General features: G+C 42.1%; 1 protein-coding gene across 1 annotated transcript in view; it reads left to right on the top strand.

The window, feature by feature from the left end:
- The window catches only part of CD226 (CD226 molecule), a 99,432-nt gene that overhangs the window by 22,493 nt on the left and 52,451 nt on the right, over positions 1 to 24,488 (top strand). The window lies entirely within an intron of this gene.

The raw sequence follows: 24,488 nt of genomic DNA, 5'->3' as shown, positions 1-24,488 counted from the left end.
CACCTGGCTGTGATCTTTGCCTGTGGTTGTTTTGTTTACTTCCACAAGCCCTAGCCTTCCTTGAGCAGCTATTGTTATTTCCAAGATGACCATAGCGTAAGGGTGGCTTTGGCTCGAGGATGAACTACAGCTGAAGCAGGAGCACCGGCTGCCCTGTGGCCCTCAGAGATGGTCTTCGTGCAGCGGAGACCACAGTTCTTGGGTTTTCCTCCTTCAACCCTCAGCGATCAAGACAACTTGCACCTCTTCTATCACTTGTGACCACAACCCCCCTCGCCCCAGCACTGCCAACCGCGGGCTCTGGAACACGCTTCCTCCGCAGAGTGGGTGCTGCTGGCGTGTGGTGTGAGTGCAGGGTGGGGATTGTGGCTTCGTGAGTAAGAGCCCCTCCGGGTAATCGGAACCCACTGGGCCCACGCACACTGAGACCCTCCCCTGGACCGTCTCGGCTTCTAGATTCTTTTAAAAAAATTCCTCTCATCAAAGGTTGAGAACAGCCCCGATGGAGCTGTGTTCACCGCATCTTCTCTCGGAAACTTCTCGTAGGATTAGGGGGAGGCGTCAGGGACCTTCAAAGAGACCTTACGGGGATGTGCATCCTGACGGACGGATCACAGTCCTGACGGAGGGTAAAATGATAAAAAATTTTGTAAGATAAAAATGCTGGATTTGGGAAATTTAAAAACGAAGAAGAGAAAGGAAAATAAATAACTGAAGAAAGAAGGAAAAAGGTCAAGCTCTCAGGACCAGAAGCTTAGGGCTGTGCAGCCCTCTTTCTCTTTGAGCCGATGCTGTCCAGGGGCAGCTGGTTTAGCGTTTATAGAAAGAAGACTTGTCTCTAAGCTCTTCTCTTGCTTGCTGGTTTTTGTTTTTGTTTGGTTTTTATAGAGAGTGGAGGTTGCAAACAGGATAGCTTTTCTGTTCCTTCGAGAACATTTCTGAAGACATTTAAGATTTTGAAGCGGTTAAGAATTTTAAGACTATCAAGCCCATCCTTCAGGGATCAATGCGAAATTATTCCCCTAGACACCATCTCTTCTACTTACTCCACAGTAGTTTTAATTAAATAACTCAGCTGATGGGGCTTCTGGCACTTCCCTTGAGAGATTACTCACAATCCAATAAATCTCAATGTGAGAAAATTTTCCCTGACTTAAGCTATTTAACCACCTTACATTAAAAAAAAAAAAAAAGTCTTCTTCATAATCTGCCCAGAGAGAAAGACCCATGTTCTGTAGAAGATTGATACAGAAAGCTTTCTAAGGATGGAGACGTGAGATGCAATATTCACATTTAATAGCACTGTAAATAGCTATACACGTCATACCTGCTGGGTTTAGTAGGGCCAATAAGGATGATGTCTGGGCATGAATTCTGTGAGCATTTATTAATGCACATTTATGTGCATTTAACTAGCAGAATACTTAAGAAACTTAATATTCTCATTTCAGCAAATTACCTCTTAAGAACATATTTGTTCCATTTCTTGGCAGGCTACGTGAAATCCTATATGCTACCAACACTGACATTTCCAGAATAGCTTACTGAAGGTGTATGCGTATGTTTAGGGTAATTTCCTTCCTGGCATATAAAGAACCCAAAACTTCAGAAAATTTTAGGTCATCCACCTAATTCATTCCACTAATGGAGAGAGGACATTTATTTCTCTTTACAAACTGGGTGCTAAAATTGAAAGTGTGTATACCATTTTTCATTTGAGAAACAGCCAGGGAATTCAATACTTGTCTCTGAGGCAGAGCTCAGTAACATTAGTGTATGTCCCCAAATGAGACCATTTTGTGTCCCATTAACTTGTGACACCACAATTCTCAAATTATGTCCCTGTTCTCTTTTAAGAAGCATAGTTGCTCATTTAAATAAGTCAGTAAATATAAATAAAGAATATTTATTGAACATAGGACTTGTTACTTCTTCCTCTTATTTTCCTTAAATCCTACAAATGGTTCCTAAAAGAATGAACATTTAATAAGATGGAAACATTTCCAATGACTGGTATTGTGTTTCTTTGAGCTGACACAGTGTTTGAATTTTTATTCTTAACCCAGTCTGACTATTATGTTTTCAGTGAAAATAGCAGAACTGAACCAAAGAGCAAATTATTATGCCTTATTGTTCAAAGGACACTTTGAGATGTTCTGGTCTTTTATTGGATGAATATTGATAACAGTCATTTAAAGAATTGTAAGCCCTTTCTAAATACATTGAATAGACATTTACAGTTTGCTGTGAGGAGAAGAAGAAATGAGTACGAAGGTCACTGTTTTTGAGACGTTTATAATCTAAGAGGGGAGGTGCGTACTATACATTACGTGAACGTGAGGACTGAGCAAGGTGCCTGCACCAGGCCGGAAATCTTGGTATGATTCCAGAAAAAAAAATGCATCATGGAACAGATCCCATGAAAGGGAAATGCTCTTTGCATTTGGGGCAAATGAAAAATACATTTGGTCACAAGCTTAGAGGAAGGGCAGTGGTGGAAGGTCTAGTTCTGAACTTCCTTGGTGGTTTGTAAAGTTTTCAAACAGCAGAAGTCACATGGGTCATGTCTGCAGCCATTATTTGGAGCCATTACTCTAGCAGCTGCGTGTGGGATGATTTAGAGGTGGGGAAAAAGAAAGATGGGAGACTAGGAAACAAGGGAGAGGGAGCCTGCAGCCCTGAAATGCAGCAGGGGCGCTGCCTCCAGGGCATGGCCCACCAGTGCAATCTTCACAAAGTCTCTGCTTACCTTGCTATATCACAGCCAAATGAAGCTTCCCCTCCTCACGGGCTTCCTTCCATCCACTCCTAGCTTTCACTCAATAAACAGTTAATGAATGCTGGCTGTGTGCCAGGGGGCTGTGTGAGGTTGCGGGCACATAGACACGCCCCGGTCTCTGATCTCAAGCTGAGGACTCATTTATAATGCCATTCGATGCACGGGACAGGTGCTGGTTGCCATAGGATGGCGGCGGCAGCCGTGCGTGTGCGCGCGCGCCTATACGTGTGTGTTGGAAGAATGATGGTTTGGAGCGGGAGGAGGTCATTACGGAAGCTTCGGAGAACAAAAGATGCTTGAGCTTACTCATAGAGGGAGATGCCAAACCTCCTGGGTTGAAGGATGGTCATGCTGTTAGCGGGATGGCATGCCCGCTTAGAGGGAACTCATGCTAATGCTACAGAGGCAAAGTGAGTCTGGTGTGCTTGGGAGCCAGCCTGCTGGGTAAAGCCCGAATGTAAATTAGTTTAAGTGGCTAGTGGTGCCAGGTGGCGAATCTGGAGGGTGGCCACAGAAAAGAACTTTGTTATGCTTTCTACAGGGGCTCCAGAATTTCGCTTGGGAGGGGTGGGGTCAGTTTTCGGAATACTCGACTTGGAATCGTGTTTGCGTAGCAAGGCCTTATTCTGACTAAGATCGCATTTTCTTTGCGGTGGGGTGGGAGCTAATGTTCCCTCTAGTTCCATTTTGTGTCACAACCGTACACCATTCTAAGGTGATTTTACTTTATTTTAGGCAATGGGGAGCCATTAAGAGTTTGGATTAGGTGAATGGTTTGCAATTTAGAAAAAGCAGTCAGACAAGACTCTACAAGGGGATTAGAGGTGAGGGACAAGTGAGGGAAGTCCAGAGGCTGTTATGGGCTGAGTTGTGTCCTCCCAGAATTCATATGTTGAAGTCCTAGCCCCCAGTACCTCAGAATGTGACTGTATTTGGAAATAGAGTCTTTAAAGATATAACTGAGTTAAGATGAGGTCATTAGAGTGGATCTTAATCCAATATGACGGGTGTCCTTATGAGAAGAGGACATAAGGACACAGACATACACAAAGACAAGACCATGTGAAGACACAAGGAAGAGGTGGCCGTCCAGAAGCCAAGGAGAGTGGCCTCAGAAGGAATCAACCCTGCTGGCACCCTGATTGCAGACTTTCTGCCTCCAGAATTGTGAGAAAATAAATTTCTGTTGTTTCAGCCACCCAGTCTATGGTACTTTGCTATGCCAGCCCTAGCAAAGTAATACAAAGGCTATAGTAGTGGGTCAGACAAGAGAGGCAAAAGAATTCAACTGAGGCAGCTTAGTGGGCATAAAGTAGAGAGGGGGTATATTCAAGACAGAGTCTCTTTCTAGTGTACTTTTCATTATTTTGATTCCTTCCCTCCCAAAGATTCAGAGCTTATTTAAAAAAACATTACAGCTGCCAGCACTTTGGCTCAGAAATTGCTGGAGCTCTGCTCCCCCGCCTTCGTGCTTTGCCGGGGCTTTGTTCACAGCCACTCCGGGTTCTCGTTGTGTCTCTGTCCGAATTTGTTCTTTTCAATGCACACCCTCTCCTCTCCCCAGACTAGGTACACATAGTTGTTTTATAATCTATGGCTGACATTCTAATATGAAAAGGCTCATTTCTAATATCTGTTTTCCCCCTGCTGCTGATTCTTCCTCTTACTGCTTTATTTCATTATGTTCTTGGCTATTTTTGACTGTGTGCTGCACATCACTCTTCATAAAGCATTTCTGGTTGTTCTTTGAGGCCCAGAATAAATGGACCTTCATTCACAGAGGCGTAGTCTTGGATTACTTTAAACTTAGGCTTTGTGGAGCACCCCTGCTCTGGGAATTTAGACTGTAAATTCACGTGAGAACTGACTTGTGCTTACAGCTACTCAAGGATTTTCTTTCTTTCCATGGTCTCCTAGGGATGTGAATGAGGGCAGGTTTACTTCCATTTCATCCTTACCATGAAGGTGTACCCCCAGATGTCTCAACAGGAAGAGGGTCTTCTCCTCCATTACCTATCGCAGGGAGGCCCTGGGCCTTGACACCCATGTCACTTGTGCTGTGTGAGGCTCAGAATCAGAGTTCAAGTTTGCTGAGATTGGCCAGGTGTGCTCAGGGCAAAAGTGGCTTCCTTCCATGTTCTCACCTCCCTAGTTTGTCACTTTCTCTTAGATTTCTCCTGGTGACTCCTATGTTGTCTGAAATTTGATACTTTTAAATTGCTTTTAAGATATTTTAAATTGTTTAACATACATATTTAGTTTTTTTTAACATCTTTATTGGAGTATAATTGCTTTACAATGGTGTGTTAGTTTCTGCTGTACAACAAAGTGAATCAGTTATACATATACATATGTTCCCATATCTCCTCCCTCTTGCGTCTCCCTCCCTCCCACCCTCCCTATCCCACCCCTCTAGGTGGTCACAAAGCACCGAGCTGATCTCCCTGTGCTATGCGGCTGCTTCCCGCTAGCTATCTATTTTACGTTTGGTAGTGTATATATGTCCATGTCACTGTCTCACTTCGTCCCAGCATATTTAGTTTTTAATAGGAGGTTTAGTGCTAATAATGGAGCCTGGTATTTTACTAGAAATGCAAATATCTACATTTCTAAAAACTAAATCCAGCCCTGCACACAATCTGTTCTGCTCCCAGTCTCTCCCATTTGAGTCTATATCCCTGCTTCTCAAAACCATAGAAGTCATTCTTTATACCTTATTTTCTCTCATTCTTCCCATTTAAGTGGCTGGATTTCAAAATAAATATCTCATCCATGTTATCTCAGCCTATATTGCAAAGCACTATTGTTTCTTACCTCTATGTATTTTTTTTTAAAAGTTTATTCATAATCTAGATGCTTTTACGTGAAAGTTTGATCTGAGTAACATAGCCCGTCAACTACCCAGAAAGACAACATCTGTTGCCCCAGTTTTTGGACTCTGGACCTGGTAGGACTATGTTTCTAGTTGTCTGTGTTCCACGTGCCGATAAGGGGTACCTGATTTCCTTCATTGTTGATCATCCCCTGATAAGGCAGGCAGTCTGCTCAGCCTCCACGTTTCTGGGAATGGGCTCCGACAGTGATTCTACAGCAGGAGAGTTGAGAGAGAAGGTTTCACTTTGTATTGGGTATTGGGTGTGAAGTAGAAGGAGGATTCAAGAGTGGTATCAGGTTTTTACCTGGGATCCCGGGCAGATGGTGCTATCATTTCCCGAATTGGGGCGTATGAGGTGAGAGGAAGGTCTAGGCCGGGGCTGAGTGGTTTAGTTCAGGACATCCACATGGAGCTCTCTCACAGGCAGGGGGATTTTTGGGTCCGAGCCCAAGAGAGAAGTTGGGGTGGGGTGTAAACGTGCAGTCGTGAGAGCGCACGAGTGTGCGCTCAGAGCTTTGGCTGGTGATCTTTTGCATCAGTAACTATGGTTTATTGAGCATTTATTATGTGGCAGCCTCTGGGCAGGGTCTTAAAGGCTTTACATGGATTCTTTTATTTATTCCTCACAATACCCCTATGAAGTAGTCTTATTAATACAGAATTTTGAAAATGCATTCAAACAGAAAGTGAAGGACAAACCACGAGAGCGGAGGGAGAAAAAGAACGTAGCACATAAGGGTGACTTGGTAAAACAGTGTTTAGTGGACATGAAAAAACCAAGATGAAAGAGATGTTATTGGACCAGGAGAAGCCTCACTATCTAAACCAGCATTTGCAGGCCGTTTCGGGCACCTAAGAACCACTCCATTTGGCCAGCACATTTTCACAAAATTGGAGACACTCATAAACATCTGGAAGGACTGTCAATATTGACCTGACTTTTCTGTTTGGCAGCCTTTTCTAGGCTGAGTAGCAGCTGCTTTTTCGTGAATGATACATTCGTAAGTTCTCCACAGTTCCCACTATTCCCTCTCGTTCTACCTTCTGGCTTCTGTAATTTCTGTTATCTTCCTGGAACCTCTGGGAATCTGACATTTCAATCCTTATCTACTCAATGAAGCCTAAATCTTGAAAAGTGCTATTCAAGGCCTTCTAAGATTTGGTCCTTGTGTACATTCCAAGCTCGTCCCTTTGTGCATCCTTCTTTCAGCCAAAGTGGGTTAAGTTTTAATTCCCTAAACATCCTCTGCATTTCTGAATTTCATGTCTTTGTGCCTTTTCTTTCCCTTAAATATTCTTTCACTCCATATATTACTCATCCTTCAGGGCACGGCTAAAGAAACTTTGGCCCGTCCCTAAAATGGAAAACAGTGTCTCCTTCTCCACTCCCCAGATGCTGTTTGTGACTACTTTTAAATTGACTATAGGCTGGGACTTCCCTGGTGGCGCAGTGGTTAAGAATCCGCCTGCCATTGCAGGGGACACGGGTTCGAGCCCTGGTCCGGGAAGATCCCACATGCCATGGAGCAACTAAGCCCGTGAGCCACAACTACTGGGCCCATGTGCCCCAATTACTGAAGCCCGTGTGCCCTAGAGCCCATGCTCTGCAACAGGAGAAGCCACCGCAATGAGAAGCCCGCACATCACAACTGAAGAGTAGCCCCCGCTCGCCGCAACTAGAGAAAGCCCGCGCGCAGCAACGAAGACCTGACGCAGCCAAAAATAAAAATAAATTTTTTAAAAAAGAAAAGAAACTTAAAAAACAAATTGACTATATGTCATTTTCTTTGTATTCCACCTAGCGGGTACCATGCCAGTTTCTTCACTGCCTCCCCCATCAAAACCCTCAGATCCCTCCATTGAGGACCATCCCCCATCCCCCTCCCCATGATCCCAACACACTTGGACACTGTGCTTTGCACTTAGGAGACATGACTCGATAAAACAGCAAAAAGGTGGGGGTGAAGGGAGGGGAGTGAATCTTCCATAGAAAATCGTCAGCATCAACCCCTGATCAGTACATAGGAAAGGTGTTTATTCCAAACACAATTAAGTGGAACAGAACAACCTCTTCTGATACCTTCCAGGAAGTGTGAAGTACTTTCCTGGTGGTAAACAGAGATTTATAGCACATTATATATAAAATATAGTTTGAAGTATTTTTTGGTGTAGTCTTTTCCCCTAAATAATTTCATTATTTATACCTAACTTGATTCTAAAAGATAAGTAGAGGAGATTTTTTTTATCCCCTAAATACATTTTTTCCATTGGGCATCTATTAAAATGTACCTAACCACTTTTCTGCATATTTCACAGGTTGCTGAGATAGATACCTTGGTAATTCACCGCACTGGTTTGTTATTTCACCACACAGAATGGTTTAGTGTCATTTGCAAGGTTTTGCTATGGATGTCTATTAGCACAGTATTTGTGAATATATTGTGAGTTTAGTACAGCAAGTTCACAGAAGCATTATTCATAGCAGCCAAAAAGATGGAAGCAATGCAGGTCTCCACTGAGGGATGAATGGATAAACAAAATGTGGTAAAGACACAATAAATACTATTCAGCCTTAAAAAAGGAAGGAAATTCTTACACAGGATATTATATGGATGAACCTTGAGGACATGATTCTAAGTGAAATAAGCCAGTCACAGAAGGACAAATACTGCACGATTCCTCTTACATGAGGTCCCTAGAGCAGCCGTATTCATAGAAACAGAAAGTAGAATGTTGGTTGTCATGGGGCAAGGCCAGGGGATGGGGGTTGTTTAACGGGTATAGTATAGAGTTTCAGTTTTGCAAGATGAAAAGTTTTGAAGATTGGTTGCACAATGATGAGGCTGTACTAACACTACAGAACTGTACACTTAAAAATGGTGAAGGTGGTCAGTTGTATGTTACATAAATTTTTCCACAATTAAATATAAATATAGAAAAAAATATTAAATATATAATAGTGAGCTTAGTTACAGGATTAATTCATGGGAGATTTACACTGTTAATTTTCTTTTCAGAGAAGTTCTTGCTATCTATTGTGTTGCTTTTTGTCTTCATGTCACTGAGAACAAAAATGGATTTGTTGGCAGAGAACTTTGGGTTCTGGTTCTGCCCTTCTTCCTAATAGTCTTGTGACATTTGGAAAGTTCCTTCATTTTTATCGAGCTTCAGTTTACTCCTCTATAGAATGGGAATAATAATATACACCTTATGGGCAGGCTTGAGGATTAATGAGATAATGTATTCAAGACCCTATGAGGTCATAGCAGGTGCTGGGTACATGGTGGCTGCATTGGATTCCCTTTCCACGCTCCCTAAAAAATTGGATCTTCTTGTTCTGTGTCAAGAGTATTTCCACAAACACCAAGTAAGCAGTTACCAGTTGCCAGGCAGTCCATCAGGAACCTGAGATATTATGATGAGTGAGAAGATAGAGCTCCTGCCCTCATCCCTGTTATATACTAGTAGGGGAGAGAAATAGGTGGTACTATATCACAGTATGATAGGTGCTCTGATGGGGATAAATGCCAAAGGGGGCTATCAGAGCCCTTAGGGTGACCCTTGTCTTTCCTTATTGTGCAAGTTGTGGGCAGGGTGTCTGACAACTAAAGGAGGGCTAGGAGTTGGCCAAAGAAGGAGCCGAGTAGATGTATCCTCCACACTAGGACCAGCACGTGCAAAGGTCCAGAGAACAAAGAGAGTGTGAGGTGCTTGAGGTGGGAGCCTATGAACCTGGAAGGTAAAATATGAGGTAGGGATGGGGACAGGTAAAAGGGAGAGGCAAGCAGGGGCCATACACTAAGTGGTTCTGTGTACCATGCCAGGGACGGGGAGGTGATTGAAGGGTTTGGCCAGAGGAGAGAGAGTAGACTGACTGTGTCGTGGAGAGTAGTTTGCATGGGACCAAGACTGGAGGGAGCTTGGGCTGGAGCCTATTTCAGGAACACAGGCTGGAGGGGGTGTGACTGGACTAGAACAGGGCAATGGGGATGGAGAGCTGGAGACATGTTTGACAGATATTTAGAAGGTACAACTGACAGGATCCAGCCACTGATTGCGTGCGTGTGTAAGGGAAGAGAAATTCAGCATGACACCGGGGCTCTGAACAGTGGGGAGAGTGGGATGGAGCCATCTTGGAAAGGGGAACGTGGCTTTGCAGCATCTGTGAATAGAAAGTGGAGAAAGAAGTTCTGGAAATCTAAATAAGTGTATCCATTGGCTCTCCTTTTCCACATCACTGTCTACTTAGGAAATTCTAGGAGGTGAGTTGGGTGTTGTTTCTCTTTGCAGATATCATGATGCAGTGTCCTTTCTCGTTCATAGCTGGTTATGAACTAAGTGCTGTTCCAGCTTATCCTCCCAGTTTTCTGGACAAGAGTGAGCCTCAGAGTAATTCATTTTGTGACCTATCTAGAGCTCCCCTGTTGGATGGTGCCCACTGGAAAGATACTTGTTCTGAAGCATGGCCGCCATTCGTAAATATCAGATGCGCATTTTGTCAAACAAGCCTTCATCGAGCATCTGCAGAGGAACTTGAGTGGCGTTTCCCTATTCCTCGGGAGGTCATTTTTGTCCCGTTCCTGAGTTAGGTCAAGTGCTCATCGTTTCTTTAGAGTAACATGTTACCTCTCTGTTCTAATGGGAAAATTTGGAAATTCCCTAATAGCGTCCATAAAGGTGGAGTCAGAAAATTCCTTAAGTGTCCTTATTCTCCTGCTCTTCTTGTTCTCTGAAAAACTTGTTGGGGGTGCTATTTTCAAATGCTGTCAAGTTTCTCTCAATTTCTCTCTGATGTATTTAAAAACTTTTTGGCATTTATCTTGCAGTCTTTTGCAAGATGTTTTTCAAATACTCTTTTGGCCTCATTTGTGCCTCTGGGCTTCAGCACTCTCTCAGTTGAATGATCTTTTGTTTTTCAGTGAGACCTTCATCCTACTGTGGCACTTTCACTTTGCCAGTCTAACCATGAGTGGTTTTGTTTTAAACACCCAGACCTTTAGATCTGCAGCACTTACTTTCCCTGGACTTTCAAAAAGGTGTTTTTCAGTAGTTTTGGGGTTTCTTCTGGGATTTTTACTCTTTCAACTATATCTTTTATTTTTTTAACCAGAAAACGTGCGTTTTATTATCCTTTCTACATGTCATTAGACAAAATTTCCTATTTTATTTTTTTACTTTGCTTTCTAGTTAGAATTGCCTTGAGTCATTTTGATCATGACAGGTGCTTCAAAGCACATAACATGTATCTATTCCATTTCACAATGTGATATAAATTTCAATGTATCTTTATTTCCTGTGGACTCACGGAACAGTTACATGTGCAACCAAAATGCAGGGGGTCGATAGTGTTTTCAGAGGGGGAATTCAAGATAGAGTGTAGATAAATTTGAGTTCACCAGTTTAATTTTTCAGTCTGCTCCATTTTGCATAAGGTTTTCCTCAGTTTTATAATATTGGCTAGAAGGTCTAAAGAACAACCCAAGCTAGTGCCCACTTTGTAAAAAGTTTAAGTTTCTGTAGCACTTGTCTATTTAGACAGTTTCTGTGTATGCTGTCCTTTTATACACGATGCTGTATCTATCTTCTAGAAACATTTTCTTTTGTCCAAAGGCACAATACTCCATTGATTTTTATTGATTAAGCTATTTCCACCCTGAATCAGATGTGTCACTTATATCAAGCTTGTCACTTTCTTGAAAGTTTCCCATTAACCCACTTAATTTTTTTAGGCCTCCAGGATACATGGAGATACAGTGATGGATTCCTATTGGTCAGTTCCCACATAAGGGGGATAGAGATTTCACTAGGGAACAGCACATTTTAAGAAAGGTCAGAGCTGATGGAGCAAGGCAGGGATAAAGGAGAACATGTTGGCAGCTGCTGCTAAGAGACTTGAAAAATCATGTGTTTGATGGGGTTCGAATCAGTCAAAGCCGAGGTCCTCCTGTATCTACCAGCCCCTCATCCTCCAATCTTGTCTTCCTGCAACTTGACCCAGCCTCTCCAACATTATGCTGTATTTTGCCATTTTGTTACCATATTTCTGCTTCAAAACTACTCTCAATACCTCTAACTTAAAACTGTTTGGAGGTGGAGGTGGAGCTGGGGGACGGGGCTGAGAGGGGCTCCCTTCCCAGGCTTTGGTTTTCAGCACTGCGTGTCCTCAGTCTGGCCTGGGTCTGAGTTTTTTGACTTCATGAGATTAGTGCAGAGAAGAGTGTGAGGTTCTGTTGAAGTCTAACATTTCTACGTTGGGTCCTGGGCTCTTCAACACCAATTGTTCCTTTGACCCTAGTCTATGTTTAGTGTAAAACATGATAGGCACCCAGCAAACATGCAAGGCAATGAAATGATTTCTCAGTGAAATGATCCTTATTAAGCCTCTATTAATATTTGAAAAAGACTATCCTTTTTAGTTAGAACAAATGTTAAATTTTGCAATATTTTTGCCGCATCTCCAATGTTGTTATAAAAACCTTCTGAATGTTTACTTTTCCAGCTTTGTATATACCTTAGTGCTTCATTTAGTAAATGATAACTTGTTATTTTTCATGGGGAATTTCTTATGTTTGATGGACCTGGTAATGATGGGTAATAAAAACAGTAGGATTCTTAGTACTCTCTTAAGTGTAGTCATCCAAAGACGGAAATAGGATCTTGTTTTCAATTTACACACACACACAGACACACACACAGACACACACACACACACACACATACACACATACACACACACACACACACACACACCACCAGCCAAACCAAACCAAAACCAAAAACCTGAAGGAAAGAAGTCTCTAGGGTAATAAGAATAAAGAACATCATGGAGACAAATTATGCCAAACAGCACTGGATACAATTTAGAGCGTGCAGGACGTCTGATGTTTGTGTCCTTCACTTTGATGTACAGTGACATTGACTAATGAGCAGACAGGTCATGTGAGGTCATATTCAAAGATAAGGCAAAGCGAGGAGGACCTCATGAGTCTCCCCGCCAGGCACACGTTGAACTTGACGTCTTCCCAGGGGCTCAGCCTGGAGGGCGGGGTCGCTGGCGTATTAAGGAGATTGGGTGGGTCGGTGAAAAGGCTGGTGCCCTCTGGTCTCACTGGACCAGAGTGGCTGAGGCCCCTCCTGCCCTGGAGGTGCTCACAGTCTAGTGCACAAGAAGGTGTGTTAATTTCTGACAGCAATGTCTAGACGGGAGAGATACCAAGGTGAAAACTCCCTGTGCAGTGAAGGCGGAGAAGGCTTTACAGAAGATCCCCTCGGAAGAGGTATTCAGGAGGGTTCCAGCGGACAGAGCAGCCTGCACGAGGACGCGGGGGAGTGGCTGAGAGTGTGGGCACGTGAGGCCTCGAGTGGCGTGGTGAGGACGGAGATTACAGCCGCGGGTGGACTTGGTGACGAGGCGGTGAGGGCAGAAGAGGGACGACAGACTCTGCTGGCCCAGGAGCTGAAACTGTGGGTTCGTGTGGCCGAGATGGTCGCGATCAGACCGACAATCGGGAAAGACTGCGCTCTCGGGAGAAAGATGCACGTACGTCTCCATAGCCTCCGCGTGAAAAGCAGACGCATCTGAAGATGGCGGTGACTGAAGATAGGAGGAGGGCACGTACAGCTGATTTACACTGTGCACAGGGGCTGACGTTTTTATTTAAAAGGGCTCCAGAATCAGTAGTTTGTATAGGTCAGAGGAGGAGCTACGGGACTCCCCTGGCGGTCCAGTGGTTAGGACTCAGTGCTTCCACTGCAGGGGCCACGGGTTCGATTCCTGGTGGGGGAACTGAGATCCCACAGGCCGCACAGCCTGGCCAAAAAAAAAAAAAAAAAAAAAGTAGGAGCTATGATGTGCTGTAAGATACACACCTACTATTCTGGTCCATAATGAGCCTTTGGTTCTTTCTGTTAAGAAATTGAGTCACATTTCAGATTCAAATACTGACTGTAGCTTCAGTAGCCACGACTTTGTTACCATACCTTTAAAATGAGAAGGATAATAATAGTACCTTTAAAATGTAGGGTGGCTTTGAGATTCAATGAAACACTCCCCAGGAAGTGTCACGTCTCAGGTCAAATTGTAAGTACTGAGTACATGTTAAATATTATTATCATTAATTGGCCAAAATTACCACATCAAAAAGAATGCACCAAAGTTGTTTTCTTTTGAAGAAGAGTTATGAGTAGTGCTGTGTAGAGTGAGAGGTACAGAGAACATATGTTCATGAAAGTAAAAGAGAGAAGGGTCAAGATTTTTCAAATAATATAATAAAAAAAGAAAGGGATGCATTCATAGGACAATGAGGGCTGATATAGTACATGCTGCATGGGGCATTCTTTTATCTTCTATCTGAATTGACATTTGAAAGTAACAGGGGTGTGTTTTCTTTGGGAAATTCCCGTGTTTCAAAACACATGAAATGAAGGTTCATAAATATGAAGGACAAAGGGACTAGGCCACCTTTAATCAGAACCAGTGGAGGGAGAGAAATAAGTTCATTTGCTGTATCTTTCCTGAGGTAAGGGAGACAGTTAAGATCGTATTCCGTGTTTGCCAGTTTGGGGTTTGAGTCTATGAGGAAAGAGTGAGAACAGAGCAGTTGAAGGTAAAGGGATAGTTCGTGTTCCTCAAGATAACTAGTTGGATCTTTTTTGAAAGAACTTCATTTTAAAAATCCTCATGCAGTGTCTGGTACTACTCTGCAAATTACACATCTTGTTACTAGTACTTACCTATCAGTCATGATAAAACAGTTCTTTGTTGTTAGACTTGATGGTCCTGCCTTGCATTGTTCAGCAAAATAAGATAAAAATATGCTTTGCAGGATGCCATTTACTTCACACAGATAATATGCTTTGTTTCTTCACCATCTATTTATTCTTAAAATTTAACCTTCTTGCCTTCAGTTCTTTCAAAAAGTAGAGTCATGACTATTCTTTTGCTACCAGACATTGGTTGAAGGGTTTTATCTACCTTCCAAATGACCCTTTCAATTATTGTGGTGAAAATGAAATGTTTTTTCCTATGTGATAAAATTTCCTGGTTCATGGCTTCTTTTGAAATATTTTAGATATTCTACTTTAGTCATATAAAAGGTCAAGTTTTTTTCTTCTGTGTTTGAAAAAATTTCCCCAGCAGCTTTTCTGGAATGTTTGAATTACTCAAGTTTCTCCAGTATTCTTTCTCACCTTGAGCACGATGGAAGCACAGAGGCCACAGCCAGTGTTGGGTCATCCCTGAGAAATGAAGCGGCAAATTGGCTGAGATAATATCCAGTACTCATTCGGTGCAGTGGTCGCAGCCTCTCCCGTCAAAACATTTACTATGTAAAGTTTCAAGCTTTTTGTGTGTTTGACATTTCCCTCCCCGTTGCTCTTTTCTCTCGTTTTGGTTGCCAGATCTTCCTGAAGCTACATGATTCCCAAGTCCTCCTTCATCTTTCAATTTCTAGGCCCTGGACAGGCTCTCCACCACCTCCTGCCTCCTCTGATGTGTCCAGAGAACGGCATCCAACTCACTCTCCTGCAGTATCACTACTTTGCCCCAAACATTCCATCTACAAAATTCAGCGTAAGCACACATCCAACATTCCAGGCCCTTTTCAAGGTTTGAATCCAGGGGCCCCCCGGCAATTATCAAGCTCTTTTGCTCCTTTTCAGAGTGAATCCAAACTACTCATTTTTTTTTTTCTTTCACTAAACCTGCCCGCTGTGATCTCAAAGCATAGTGAGCAATGGATGAATTATTACACTGGAGCCTCAGTCTTGGATAATTTTCAGTGACATTTTTTTTTTGCCAACAAGTTGTATAAGGAATCAAAGATATGTTTATATGCAAAACTCAGGGCTTACCTGATGTTCTGAATGATGATAGAGAGATAAAAGCAACAATTTGGGAAAGTATACTCAAACTCTCAAGACAAAATTGGGTAAGAAAACATGTAAGTCCTTCTGTTTTATCTTTAAAAGTCAACAGCTATAGCAGAAGCGTATCTTAGAAGCAGCACTGTGAATAGAGAGATAAATATAGGTTAAAATATGGGCATAAATTGAGGGAGGGTTGTCTAATCTAGCTGGAGGAGAGGAGTGATACAGAAAAGCTTAACGGAAGGATCCACACCTGACTCCAAAGGCGGAGGCACAGGCAGGGGAGGAGGGGAAGGAAGGATGGAGCCGAGGGAGGGACTGACCTCGTGTGTGCGGGGGATGGGAGGGCCCAGAGTGAGCTCAGGGACAGGTGAGCCGTGGACCAAAGTTGAAGGCAGGCAAAACCAGGCCCCTAAAGACTTTGGGGATGCATTCAGGACTTTTAAACTGGGATCTACAGGGCCAGCTTTGTGTTTTACCAAGATTGCTCTGACTCTGTGATAAGGGATGGATGGATAGAAGTGGGCATGACTAGGGAGAGTCAGTATCAGGCTAATGCTACAACCCAGGGCAGTGGGGACGATAAGAACATGCAAGAGTGGGAGGCAGGGAAGGGGCCGACTGAAGACTTTTAGGGAGCGTGAGTGACTGAACTGGGAGGTGAGTTAGATGAGAGGAGTAGGCAGGGGATATTAAGGCTGGCTTCTGCTCCGGTAACGTGGCATGTGGTGATGCATCAAGATGTATCAAGACAGAGACCATCAGGAGGATACCATGTCACAAAGGTTCAGAAGTTACATGCAGAAAGTAGGACTGTTCTTTTAACACCTCTTACAGCAAAACTGAGACTACAATGAATGGTCATTAGGTACACATATTGAGTATAAAACTCTTCCCTGGTGTTCTCTTATACGCAGATGGCATACACATGGTTCATGCCCTTAGTGGGTTTATACTTCAGTTGATGAACCATTTATTCATTACAGAAGATGAAGCTAGATCTCTAGTTCCCTGGGAATGACTCATTACAAAATATTCTTTTGTGGTTTGACTTTTGTCTAAAAATCAAGAAAATATACTTTTTGTATTATGCAATGAATCAAACATATGATGACTGTTTCTGGTTGAGATGATAAATGCTTCGAGTCATAGCTTTCTGGAAAACATTTTAGTTCATACAGATTAGTCTGACAACCTAATTTTTTACCTTCTATTCTTAATTTTTTCAGAAGATATATTTCATTTTCAGAGTTGAAATAATATTTGGGGAGCGGGCAAGTGGAGATGGTCAATGCCGTACTAGATTATTCCCTAGGGCTAGCACATTCTTAAATTCTATTATTTAAAATTGGTTTTGGTTTACTTATCATATATGATTTTATAAGTAACTATGCACTAAATTAATCTTTTCCTGAAATCTGCAGTGAGATTTTTGTTTTTATTTGTGGTGTATCGCAAATACCTCACAAATCATCGTCTTGGTGGTTATTTCTAGTTGCTTAAGCCACCAGCAATTTATTTATATGCACCACTTAGATGCCTAATTTAAGCCCATGAGTAGATTATTTTGCGGCTGAATACTACTGAATCTATTGACAGGCAAAAAAGATGCTTTATTCTCCTATCTGTTACTCTACATGGTATACCTGTGAAATGAAATAACATGACTGTGATAAACCTCACCTTGATTGCAACACATTAGGGTATATTAGTAATCACCACTACTGGCTCTGACACATCCTGTGATTAGACTCAGATCCCCCAATTTTACAGCTTTTTGTTTTGTTTTTAAAAGGCAAACCCGTGGGCTTCCCTGGTGGCGCAGTGGTTGAGAGTCCACCTGCCGATGCAGGGGAAGCGGGTTCGTGCCCCGGTCCGGGAGGATCCCACGTGCCGCGGACCGGCTGGGCCCGTGAGCCATGGCCGCTGAGCCTGCGCGTCCGGAGCCTGCGCTCCGCAACGGGAGAGGCCACAACAGTGAGAGGCCCGCGTACCGCAAAAAAAAAAACAAAAACAAAAAACCACAACAACAACAACAACAAAAAGGCAAACCCGTAAATGTGATAAATGTAATTCCAAGATAATGGAGTTAGGAATCCATCACTGAAGGCAATTTTAGAGGAAAATGGAAAGTGTAAAATGATGACTTTAAAATATTTAAAATGACGGAAGTAGAAATTAAGTTGCAGACCTTGGAGGGAAGTGTGTACTGTGCAGGGAAAATGGAAGTCACCCCTAACTTAGAGGAAGAGTTTACAGCAAGATAGAAAAGCCAGGGAGATGGCAAACGCGGGGTTCAGACATAACCATTTCAATTAGTTTCTGCTTTTAAAAAGTGACACGCAGCAAATAGGACATACACATTCATAAGAGGCATATTTATATGAGCTCTTTATGACCTTGTTTCAAACAGTGTGTTTGAGAACTAATGGTAATCTGAAAAAGAATTCTGTTTTTTTTTTTCTAGTTCATCTTTGCTTCCAGTGTTTACAAGTTTAATGTGGCTTTTAGATGAATTCTAGTAAGTGGAGAGCCACGGCACAACAGAAGGCACCCAGGATCTTTGGTTAGTGACATTAACAGTGGGTTCACTTATTAGACTGAAAAATACATCACACAGTCTCTTTGGTCACTTACTAACATGTCTATATATGTCTATATATTTCCACTTATTCTACTAATAAATTAAAGCAAGTAGCAGTGATTCCAAACCCTATTAAAGCCAATCTTCTCTTTCATAATCAATGCTTTATAAATCCCTTTAACTATTTTGAAATCATATTCACAGATAATAAAACCTACCTACACATACAATTTCAAAAGAGTAAACATAATGCTTTAAGTATAATTTCAAGGAGAAGTAACAAGAAATTAATTTACTATAAGTCTACATTTAAACATGTAAGCGTTCAGGCTTTATCATGTGAAAAGACAAAACGTGGTCAAATGTGTCCACTCCTTCTAGAATCACTGTGAACCATATGACTACACGTGCCGTTGAAGATGCAAAATTACCCTGAGTCGTATTGTCACCAATGATGCTGTTTCCAAAATGAACAACTCCTGGCGAAGTTTTGATACTTCAAGGTGAAATCCTCCCCCATTTAAACTGACCAGGAGTAGAAGTCCTAAAAAAAAGTCAGGGTATGCTAAAAGAGTTCAGAAATATTTTGTGGCCTTTTTCTTGTACCAGTTTACTTTCAGATGAGTCAGGACCTCTTGCATTATTAATTGTAATTCCCTTGAAGGTTGTTAGGTTTTGCCTCAGAACTCAAAAAGCATCGTATTAAATATAGTAAGTCCTCAGTTGATGGTTATTTGTGTGTTAGTTACTTTAGAGCGTGAACATTCCTATTTTATTGGGAGTAACAATGACAGCTGAATGCAGCTGAAATGGTTTTGGTTGTCATTCTCAATTAGAAGAAGGCCCAAAAGTCTGTTCTGTCTTGCCCTTCCTTCTTTTTCCAATTTCTTTGAGTAGAAATATTTTTCTAAAAGAGTGATGTGTAGGACCTGGCACAAATATTGAACTCTACAACTCTTCAGTGAGAAAATTGGAGACTGAAAGAGCCATTGCAAGGAATTGCCAACCACAGGTTCAAATCAAAATTGGAAAAGAAATATTTTGCCCTGGGTCCGTGGACACGATGAATATATTGATGTCAGATGTACATTGTGAGTTCCGTTTCTTGTAGTGGTAATGAACTTGAACTAAGCTCCACTGGCTCTTCCTCTCATTGCCAATGGCACTAATATGAGGTGGTCGGAAACAGTTCAGGAAGATCTCATCAAACTCCTCGGAAGGCTCAGCAATGCAGTTGCTCTCAAGACTTCTTAGCACGTGCTCACCTAACACGCTAAGGGCCACGGAGCTGTTTGAAATGTGTTGCATGGAATATTTCTGTGGAAAGGTAGGATTTCAGAGCCAGAAAAATTCTACTTCCTGATATATTTACAAACCCAACTCTTGGACAGTATTATAAATAATAGACACTTCCGATCATTGCTCTGAAATAACGCTAAGAAAATATGATCACCATAAGACAGCTTTCCAAATTTTGGAAATGTCTCTAGTAACAGTGATGTATTTTCCCCAACTTACTTTGTTTTCGGAAGCTTCATTAGGAGCACTAGGGATTATAGAGAAGGCATGGGATGCCAGTATTTTCCTCGCACACTTTGATAAGAAGCATCTTCTTTCCTTCCCTCTCCTTCCTACGGGTGGTCTATAACCCTCAGTTCTCTTAGCCTGTCTGAGGTTTCTCCTGTGTCCCTGGGGCCGGTTCTTTGTTTAATGACAAGCATTTGACTAGGACACCTGAGCCATGGGAGAAGCATTCTCTCTCCACAGTGCCTCTTTCTGCCCCTGAGACCTGAGCTGGCAAAGGGACCATAATCACAGAGCGAGGCAGACAGAGGTTTACCAGTTTCGCTCTAAGGTGATCTTTTTTGGGGAATATTTACACTTTAATGCATAAGCATAGATTAATGAAATTCTGGATTTGCTTCTGGCAGTTTTCCGTTTTAGAAAATAAAAAATTTTTTGTTTGTTTTCCAGTTGTGGCCAAGCTAGTCCTTCTTCCGCTTTGAGAAATGAGAAACTTAAATGGCAAAATAATCTGATCTGTGATCTATGACAATATCAAATCCTTTACGTGTATTTATCTCAATTAAGGACTTGTTTTGTGGTCAAAACTCTGCCCCTCTACTTTCTAAAACATCCTTATGTTCCCTTTTCTTTCTGTGATACCCTTGATATTTTCCAGATCTCTCTCTCTCTCATTTCTCCACTGCTTTTGAAAAGGTCATGAGGTGGAGGCCGGGAAGATGACTCTATGGATCCAGGTAAGATGTTAGTGGTGAAGCTGGGCCAACCTTAAAGGCACAGCTGCAGAGGCAGCATGTACCACCTGCTGTGTGAGGGGCCTTTGCCCATCACATGTGATCTTTTCTACTGCTTCTCCTCTTAAGAAGCAGAGTGTCACTGAAGCCTGGGAGTACCTTATTCTAGTTATAAGAAGCCAGTGAATGTGACTCTGTTGAGATTGGTTTCTGAGATGCTCTGCATCTCTTAGCCTCTTCTTGTGCTGTGTGTGTGTGGTGACTTGGAAATATATTGCATTTATTACGAGTGATAAGTTCAAATCCTGCCTCTTTCCCTTCCTTCTCTGGCCTTAGTTTCATCATCTATAAGATGATGCTAATAATAAGGTATGTATATACCTTATTGGATTATTGTAAACATTAAAATGAAATACTATATGAAAAGCATTTAGCATAGTGACAAGGAAATAAGAAGTACTCTAAAAAGTATGGCCATTATTATTATTATTATTATTATTATTAGCTCAGATCCAGAGATTACATTATTATCATCCTTCTTGACAGGGATCAGGAAACATAGCCGAAATGCTCAGCAAATCAGGGTGACAATTGTAGCGCCAGTGGGGAGGATTTTTTATCCCAAATTTTAAACAATTTTATACTCTAGGTATCTCAGTTTCAAAATTTATAGAGTTTTATTTACCTTTTCTTCAGACTAAGAAAGAAAGAGACATGTGGATAGAAACAAAGAAAAAGTATAGAATGGGCACCGTTTTCAAAGTAGGCAGTTATGTCACGTCACGGTAACACCTCTGATTTTGGGGGGTCTGCTGGCTTTGCCCAACATCCTTCCCATAACAGGGCTTGGCCATTTTATGTTGAAATGAAGAAGCTCAAAAAACACTTTGAATAAATATAAGGAAATGAAGAATTTACTGCATTCAACTGAACAAAAACTTTAGACGTTCACAGCTAAGAAATATGATTAAGAGATATCTTAATTAATATACTGGGCAAAAATTATTTGTTCAGTATATTCCTGAATAATTTCTATTTTAGTTTGAGAAGAGAATAAAAGACACAGAGTCTTTAAAATGTATGCCAAAGTGGTAACCTCTTTGTCTCGGTCTAGTGATTTGGGAATAAATGAAACACAGACTGAGCAGCCTGAGGGGTAGGTGAGGACGGCGTGAAGAGCAGACGCCGGGGGGGCGGGGTGGGGGCGGGTCTGAGCGTCGCGGCTTCACTTCCAGTGGCAGCGGGTGATTTCCCAGACCTGGGTGGGTGCCCTCATCTACGATATTGGAGACACGGTGACTTGAAGGGATAGGTGTGATCATGACTGGCGGGCTGACAGTTTCGCCTCTCTCTACAAGCACTGATTTTAAGGCTGTCCTGGCACTGGGTTGGGAGAGGCACTTATTTAGGGGTTATTTCCAATTTGTTTTGGTCCCAGCTTCCAAAAAGGGCAGCCTCTAGCATGTGGTGAGCTAATTGGCTTCTAATAACTCATTATCTTAGTTGGATAAATGTCAGTATTTGGGCGAAAGATACTGGAGCTCAGCTGATTTCACTAATCTGCTCTGTCCTGCAGAGCCCAAACCTATCTCACTGAAGCTCTCTCTGAATTTTGACATTTATTACTTACTCTAAAAAATAGGACTAGTCCATCCTTCTCAACGTGGTCATGTCTCAGAAGAAACAGAGAAACTTGTATTCTTAGTTAACAAAATGTTGGGCAGTTTTATTTTATTTTTTTAATTTTTATTTTTTGTCAGGGTATCATTGATTTACAATGTTGTGTTAGTTTCAGGTGTACAGCAAAGTGATTCAGTTATACATACACATATATCCATTCTTTTTCAGATTCTTTCCCCATTTAGGTTATTACGGAATATTGAGTAGAGTTCCCTGTGCTGTACAGTAGGTCCTTTTAATATAACGTTGCTTTGTGTATACCAGCTTGTTGTGCTGACTCACTTCACCAGCACCCAGTTTATTTCTGTGGGTCCACCCTTATCTCGTCATCGTCCCTCTTTCTGAACCCACTGAAGTGCAGCCCCAATGCTCCCACTGTATTTACTCAGCTTTCCTTGTGTCACTCTAGATAATACTGGAAAAATATTCCTCTGCTCCACCATCAGTCTTGTCCCCCTTTCCTCTTCTAGGTTCCCAAATCCCACCCCTCTCTTTCTAATAAAGTCTGATTTTGGAGTATTTGGGGGTTCACAGGAAAGTTGAAAAGATAGTCTAGAGAGTTCCCATGTGCTCCTTACCCAGTTTCTCCTTGCTAACATCTCACGTTACCGTGATATATTTGTTAAAAGAAAGAAAATGAAATTAGTGTATTACTCTTAACAAAGCTCCAGATTTTACTGGGGTTTCCTCACTTTTACATCAAAGTCCTCCTGTTCCAGGGTCCAACCCAGGGCACCATACTGCACTTAGCTGTCACGTCTCCCCAGCCTACTCTGCTCTGTGACAATTTCTGTCTCTCCTTGGTTTTCATGACCTTGACAGTCTTGAGGATTACTAGCCACGTATCCTGCAGAGTGTCCCCCATGTGGGCTTTGATGTTTTTCTCATAATTATGCTGGGATTTGGGGATTTTGGAAAGAATACACAGAGGTGAGGTGCCCTTCGCATCAGATCATATCAGGGGTATCTGATATCAACTCACCACTGGGAATGTTACGCCCATCCCTTGGCTAAGGTGTGTTTGCCAGGTTTCTCCACCAAAAAGTTACTCTTCTGCCTTTCTATGTTCTAGTCTTTGGACATGAGTTACCAAGTTTAGCCCACCTTCAAAAGGGCTCCCCTTCCTTCGAAAATAATTCCTTACACAACTCACCAAAATGATCAAAACAATATTTACAGAGGTTTTAGAGCATGAAAAATAAATAAATAAGAGAGTTCAAGATCCCATTCTGCTGTTTCATCTTTCCATTTCCTGTTCAATTCTTATTCATTGGCACATATATTTTATAATTTTCAGCAAAGTGCAGATGGCATTAATACATTTTTTTCTCTTTACATTATATCATAAACATTCCAACATTGATGCACTGACATCTTTATTTTTTATAACCCACTTAGCCTTATTATGTTGCTGGATATTTAGACTATTTCCAATACCCACTTTTTTTTTTTTTTTTGCGGTACGCGGGCCTCTCCCTGTTGTGGCCTCTCCCGTTGCGGAGCACAGGCTCCGGACGCGCAGGCTCAGCGGCCATGGCTCATGGGCCCAGCCGCTCTGCGGCACGTGGTATCTTCCCGGACCGGGGCACGAACTCGTGTCCCCTGCATCGGCAGGCGGACTCTCAACCACTGCGCAACCAGGGAAGCCCCCCACTATTTTTTTTTTTAACATCTTCATTGGAGTATAATTGCTTTACAACGTTGTGTTATTTTCTGCTGTATAACAAAGTGAATCAACTATACATATAATATATCCCCATATCTCCTCCTTCTTGCATCTCCCTCCCACCCTCCCTATCCCACCCCTCTAGGTGGTCATAAAGCACCGAGCTGATCTCCCTGTGAGATGCAGCTGTTTCCCACTACCTATCTATTTTACATTTGGTAGTGTATATATGTCCATGCCACTCCCTCACTTCATCCTAGATTCTCCTTCCCCCTCCCCGTGTCCTCAAGTCCATTCTCTACGTCTGCGTTTTTATTTCTGTCCTGCCTCTAGGTTCATCAGAACGATTTTTTTTTTTTTTTAGATTCCATATATATGTGTTAGCGTATCATATTTGTTTTTCTCTTTCTGACTTACTTCACTATGTATGACAGACTCTAGGTCCAACCACCTCACTACAAATAACTCAATTTTGTTTCCTTTTATGGCTGAATAATATTCCATTATATATATGTGCCACATCTTCTTTATCCATTCATCTGTCAATGGACACTTAGGTTGGCTTCCATGTCCTGGCTATCGTAAATAGAGCTGCAATGAACATTGTGGTACATGACTCTTTTTGAATTATGGTTTCCTCAGGGTATATGCCCAGTAGTGGGATTGCTGGGCCATATTTAGTCGTTTTTTTTGTTTGTTTGTTTTTTGTGGTACGCGGGCCTCTCACTGTTGTGGCCTCTCCCGTTGCAGAGCACAGGCTTCGGACGCGCAGGCTCAGC

The sequence above is a fragment of the Physeter macrocephalus genome, chromosome 19 (genome assembly GCF_002837175.3).
Source record: "Physeter macrocephalus isolate SW-GA chromosome 19, ASM283717v5, whole genome shotgun sequence".
In the NCBI taxonomy this organism is placed as follows: domain Eukaryota; kingdom Metazoa; phylum Chordata; class Mammalia; order Artiodactyla; family Physeteridae; genus Physeter; species Physeter macrocephalus.
Note: the sequence above shows the minus strand (reverse complement) of the source record. Positions and strands in the feature narration are given on the sequence as shown.